The sequence below is a fragment of the Ictalurus punctatus genome, chromosome 6 (genome assembly GCF_001660625.3).
Source record: "Ictalurus punctatus breed USDA103 chromosome 6, Coco_2.0, whole genome shotgun sequence".
Classification (NCBI taxonomy): Eukaryota; Metazoa; Chordata; class Actinopteri; order Siluriformes; family Ictaluridae; genus Ictalurus; species Ictalurus punctatus.
The window spans coordinates 26,934,795-26,941,386 of NC_030421.2; the positions used below are offsets into that span (position 1 = coordinate 26,934,795).

General features: G+C 43.0%; 1 protein-coding gene across 2 annotated transcripts in view; it reads left to right on the forward strand.

The window, feature by feature from the left end:
• fam117bb (family with sequence similarity 117 member Bb) overlaps positions 1-6,592 on the forward strand; it is a 33,763-nt gene that overhangs the window by 12,257 nt on the left and 14,914 nt on the right. The window lies entirely within an intron of this gene.

Below are 6,592 nucleotides of genomic sequence, written 5' to 3' on the forward strand. Positions count from 1 at the left end.
TTCTCGTTTTAGTTTTATTGTATTCTTAGACCATGGCCTATATGTAGACAGACCGATAGACGGATGGACGGACTGATTACACAGACGTTCTGTCGCACTGAATACTATATGTAACTGTTATCCATATAGGAAATTAGACTAAAAGTAGAATATGGCAACTTTAAACAAAGAAAAAAATAACAGCAAATATTAAAACAAAGATAGTAGTAATATTAATGATGATGATGATGATAATAAAATTCAAATGTGATTGCTTTATAATATGTAAATATTTCTGAAAAGTCAAATAGTGAATTAATTGGCAGTATATGTAATATAATGTAGGGTATCAAAAATTTATCCAGATGCATGAGGAACCATTTCTTTCACATCCTGGCAGCCCGAATTGAAAACAAATCAAATCATGTGGATTTTTATTTTTTTATTTATTTTTATTTATTTATTTATTTATTTTAAATCTGAAAGATTTAAAATGGTTTTGTAGTACACATGCTCACTCTGGTAGGCTGTGTGAAATTTGTTCTGTAGATTAGGTGGAAAGGCCACTGAGGGCACAGAGCAGGGATAGGGGAGCACACCACAAAGCATGGCACAGCTGCAAAACAAGTGACAGCGATTTGTGTGTGTGTGTGCGTGCATGCAGGAGAGAGAGAGCGAGCGTGTGTGTAACCCTGTCTCGTGTCAGTCGTGGTCTTGGCAGTCCTAGCAGCCAGATGCTCCCCCCTGCTCTATGCAGTGTGTGTGTCGCTGTGAAGTCGCCACAGCTGCTGAACAGAGCGGTGCTTGTGCACTCGGCCAGGCGGCCACGCTGGAAATCTTAAAATCGTGGGAAGGAGGAAGCGATGCCTGGCACTCGGCCTGGGCTCTAAGAACGGCTCGGGAGCGCAACAGCTCAGCCATGCACTGCACACACAACGGAGTCAGTCACAGCGCAGCGGCGCTGAAAGAAGAGCTTGCTGACACACAAGCACACACACACACGCAGAAGTCGCAGCAGAGAAAGCGTGTTCATTATTTATCATCTTCAGTCCACTGTGTGCACAGATAGACACGTCCCAATCGGAGTTATAGGGTGGAGGAGTGAATGATCCTTAGTGGTTAGGATTTAATCATAGCTAAGAATGAATGGAAGTGAGTGAATGGGCTGCTATGCTGGGTCAAAGCATAAACGTTTTACACAGGGTGATTAATGTATGACAGGAAGTTGTAGTGCATTTGTACAGGGGGGCCATGCAAAGTTGTATCTGTTTGTTGTATTGTAGCATCCATTTTATAAACGTGTTTGGTTATTCCTGCAGCTCAGTGTCTACAGATATTTAACATTTTTTAAGGCATTTGGTAGACGCTCTTATCCAAAGCGACTTACAAATGCCCAGTTGAGAATTAAGGGCCTTGCTCAAGGGCCCAACAACGGCAGCTTGGCAGTGCTGGGATTTGAACTCCCAATAAGAAGTCCAACGTCTTAACCACTGAGCTAGCCTTGGTCGGGTCGTTATGTAGTTTTTGTAATATTTCTTGATGTTGGAATTCAGGTGATAAGCTCCATAGAGGGCTGTTTGTGCCACTCTGTATATCTGCTCCCACACTATCCATAGACTTCACATCCATGTTGTGGCATCAAGTGATGTTTATCCATAAACCCTAAGATCATTAGCACACTTGATGATAACCTACCGAACTCCTGCAGTGTGAAAAAAGTTTGTTTAGCCCTCCATTTCTAGTGTGGGCAAATCGAGGAAGTCAGTAAGGGCTTTGGTTTCTTTGGATTGGAAGTGTGCCAGTGTATGCAGCGGATCCCCCTGGGTCACAACCTTTACAAAACACACACTTGCATTACTATCTGTATGGGGCATTTCATTGAACAAGGCATTACTGTCACTAAGCTCTCCTTAAACCTGCCTCTGACATTGACCATGGTTACCAAAGGAAATATTTGGGCTCTTCTAGTGTTTCAAATGAAGGCTGTATTTAATGTGAATGATTTTTCCATATGGAAAGGAGTTAAAAAAAAAAAAAATTGTCAATGTTGGTGTTCTTTTAGGTTTTCTTGTCATAGCGTGGACATCTGGTTCTCACAAGATGACTTCAGCAGAGTATAGACAGATACATGCACACAGGAAGAGAGTGAGGCGGCTCTTACGGACAGAAGACATCCACAGGGAGTAAGACTGGGTGGTGGGAAAAAAAACAGAACTAATGATGAAAAGAAAACAGCAAGTTATTGAGTGTGTTGTGGAAAAAGTAACCGTAAGGTACACAACGGACACGGTCTCTGGTGGTGTTCGTACAGAGAGGGTGTAATGGAGTGGAATGAGAATAGTTCAAAAATAAAAAGGCTAACTGGATGAAACCAAAGTGAAACTTCAAACCAGAGAAGTCTACTCAGTATTTTATTTTAAAGTACACCTTGGATGCCACTGATAATCACAATAAAGATTAATATGCAAGGGTGGGGTTTTTTTCCCTTTTCCTTTTCCTGCAATAGCATGAAGTACTTGTACACACACTCCACTCCTCTCAGCAATGGGGTGTTGCAGCCAACTGATGTTATAGTGAATTTGTTTGAGTATAGTGTGTGGGGACACATCTGGGCTTGTCTTAGGGCTATTGACAAACTGATCTAATGGCTGAGGATGATCGGATGAGCCTCATTGTATGTTTGTCATAATTTACAACAACGACCAAGGGCAAAGGAAAGTATGTCAACATGTCTCGCTGATTGAGATTACCGATCAGTTAACTTTGCATGGGTGTGTAGGAGAGGAAGACAACATGTGTAAGGGACACACTGTGTGGGAAAATTTCACACTCATGGATATAGTTCCTTGTGTACGCTGTGATAGAAAGGTAGGGGTGCGAGTGTATTAGGCACTGAGCCGTTTCGCTGAGCCTGCTGGGTTTCAGTGAAGTATTCGAACCCAAATGAAAAGGATTTTGACTGGGTGCGAGTGAAGCCCTGTGCTGGTCTAAGCTGTGTTCCAGCTGTTCCACCACGCTGCTTGGTCTGGACATGCGTCACTGGCACTGGAAAGAAATTTATATGTAAAAAAAGATGCATAAATCTCAGCGTGAGAGAATGAGACTGGAATATACTTGTTCGATCTGAAGAGGATCCCATCGCTTGGTAAACATCGTTACATTGCCCCCCCCCCCCCCCCCCCCCCTTCACTTTGGATTGAAGCTCTGTCATATCACTTAAGATGTCTGGTACTGATTATTTTAATGCCATTCATGAGGCAACGTCGAACCAGCAACATGGGGCACAAGAAATCCAGAAATGCACGATTTAAATTGGCGAAATTGCACTTGCACGGAGTTGTACTGCACGACTTTTCGCAGTGACGTGTGTTGGTAAGCGAGCCCTTTTAGCTGTACTCATGTTCAACGCACGTGCATCGAAGAAGCTGAATGCGTGTTGCGATGACGTCAGATGACACATCCTGGCCCAAATCTGAGGAAGATCTGCTGAAATTCTGAAAACTAGCAAGCTCCTCCTTATATTGCGGCGTTCGCTTGATTTTTACATTCATTTCTGCGATCGCAGAATCCTGGAGGGTCTGCAAGATAAATGTTCTCAAGTAAACGATTATAGTTAAACTTCTACATTAGTAGGTTTGCTATCTGCCCCCCTTCCCCAGTTTGACCAACTGAAAAGTGAGAGTAGATATTGTGCTTATGTGGATTCACTTGTATGCGGGTAGTTAGTTAGCTTTCTTTATGTTCTGCTGTCTGTGTGAGGCATGAATGGTCTGCACTGTGTCTCATTCACTCATTCATACACACACACTCATTCATTTCTGCGATCGCAGAATCCTGGAGGGTCTGCAAGATAAATGTTCTCAAGTAAACGATTATAGTTAAACTTCTACATTAGTAGGTTTGCTATCTGCCCCCCTTTTCCCAGTTTGACCAACTGAAAAGTGAGAGTAGATATTGTGCTTATGTGGATTCACTTGTATGCGGGTAGTTAGTTAGCTTTCTTTATGTTCTGCTGTCTGTGTGAGGCATGAATGGTCTGCACTGTGTCTCATTCACTCATTCATACACACACACTCACACACACCAATGGTAGCAGAGCTGCCATGCAAGGCGCTAACTTGCCATCGGTAGCAACTTGGGGTTCAGTGTTTTGCCCAGTGTTTTCGTATGTGGAGTCACATGGGCCGGGAATCGAACCGCCAACCCTACGATTAGTGGACAACCCGCTCTACCACCTGAACCACAGCCGCCATGAATTCCCTGTAGGGTTTGAGTGTGAAGGAGATAAAGAGATGAAGCTATAGTTATCACTGGGATTGTGCATAACAGTATAGAGCAACGACTTGCAGTGTCTTCTGTACACATCTTAATGTTTTTCATATTTTTGAAGCAGATATGAGTGGAATGCAAGTCCCCCGTGATGATATTTTGTATGTCTGTATGGGCTTGTCAGGCCCAGTCGTTATCGGATTGCACATACGCCGGGCCACGCCGTGTTCACCGGGAGGATGTGATTCAGGATGGATTACGGGCGCATTACTGTCTAAAGCCGCAGGTAAACCACGCACACCTGTAGCTCGTGGAGGGAAGAGACTAGAACTTTCCAAGGGGTGTTTGTGTATATGTGTGTGAGCGAGAGAGAGAAACAGTAATTATGCTGTTATGAAAGAAAACTGTACTTTGGCTTGCTCTTTCTGTGCAGTGATGCAAGATATCGATTGAAGAAGCATTTGAGGATATGGCCTACATGAACATGTAAAGTTCCTCACTTGAGCAAGGCCAAGATCGTCTAGTGTTACTCACAGCTGTGCACATAAAACACAACACAAACAAGCTTTGTTTAGAACCGGAGGCTTCTTTGTGGTTCAAATATTGCTGAGTCTTTCCCATAAACTGTTCTGGTTGGCTGCTGCAGGCGAGTGTGTGGTGGGTTACATTCCCTGATGTTCCTATCCTCACATTGCAGGCAAATCACTGTGTCTGTCTGTGTGTGTGTGTGTCAGATGGTGTCACAGGTGTGTGCGTTCAGTTTAACGTTTTCTGTAATTATCTTGTGCAGGAATGAGGTTTATCTGTGTAAGATCAGGGTCTATAGTGTGTTAAATGATCTGTTAGCTGTATTGTGTGTGTGTGTGTGTGTGTGTGTTTGTGTGTATTTGTGTGTGGCCAGTTCTACAGGCCCAGGCTGGTTGTTGGAGTGACTTCTTACCGCAAACAATACTACGGAGGAACAGTGAGTTATGTAGTGCCTAGCCCTGAGATTTTAGAAGATACGCTGAACGTTCGGGTAGCTGTGAGAAGTGTGGCGAATTGGAGGAATCAAAGAGGTTGTTGGGTTTAAGCCCATATGAACCGGTTACTTTGCTGTCTACCAAGCTGGCCTACAAATATAGTAGCCTGTGGTGCTAATCCATAGAAATAAATGTATCTGTCAGATCATACATACTGAAGGAATACTGTCATAAATACTATCCTACATTTTTTCCTCCTAAAGAAAATGTACTGATGATTTAGAAGGTTCAGGGTTGAGATTATGGTACAGCATACTCTAATATATTACTCATGATCAGCAGGCATTCCTGTTTCTTTGTATAGGTTTTCCATTATTCTCACATTTTCTCCAGATTTTCACCAAATTTTCACCAAATTCCTGCCCACCCGCTAGCTCCTCCATGGCAACCCTTGGAGGGTAAAAGCTAATATGCTTCCTCTGAAACACATAAAGCTGGACAATACATTACTTCTATCTACGTAGGCGATACGGCTAGCAGAAACTCATGTATCCCAGCTTCTCAGCTCCAGGTTTCCTGGTTCAATCCTGAGCTTTGGGAATTGTTTGTGCAGAGTTTCACATGTTCTCTCCATGTCTTCATGTGTTTTCTCTGGGTTCTTTGCATGCTGGTAGATGCACTGGCAAATCTAAATTCCCCTTAGATATGAATGTATGAACGAGTGTCCATGATGCCCTGCTCTGGAATGAGACCCATACGGGTGTATTCCTGCCTCATGCCCAGCGTTCCCAGGATAGGCTCCAGATCCATGATAAAGAGATTTGTGAAGCTGGATAAGTGAATGCTGCTTATGCAACGTTTAGGGCAAGCGCACACACTTTGAGGCAATTTCCTCTTTCATATACATAAGCTCACTCATGCCTGATTTGACCTGAAGAGAGGAAGACAGCAGGACAATGTTCTCATTGACCTTCAGCCATTGATGGCTGTATCTACTCGGCAGAGGTTTACGCAGTTTTACTTTGGACCAAAATGTCAAATATGGGTGAAATCTGATATTTAATATTGATAAGAGATTTTACATGTTGACAGTTCTATAAGATCTTTATGATCTTTCTATTTTTCAACCAAGGGAGGGTATCTACCCACAGTCCACCTCAAAGGAACTTGTGTGTGTGCATGTGGTCAGAGCCCACAGAGCCCATGTTTTTTGATTGCATCGTGTGGTGTTTCTCTAGAGAGGATCAGATAGAAAGGTTACAGTGCTGTACTGTAAACAGGATCATTGCAACTTTATATTTTGGAAGAAAACGCAAATGTGAAAGCAACAGCATCAAGTGTTTACATACTAGATCTCCCAATGGTCGTCTGATTTCTTATTG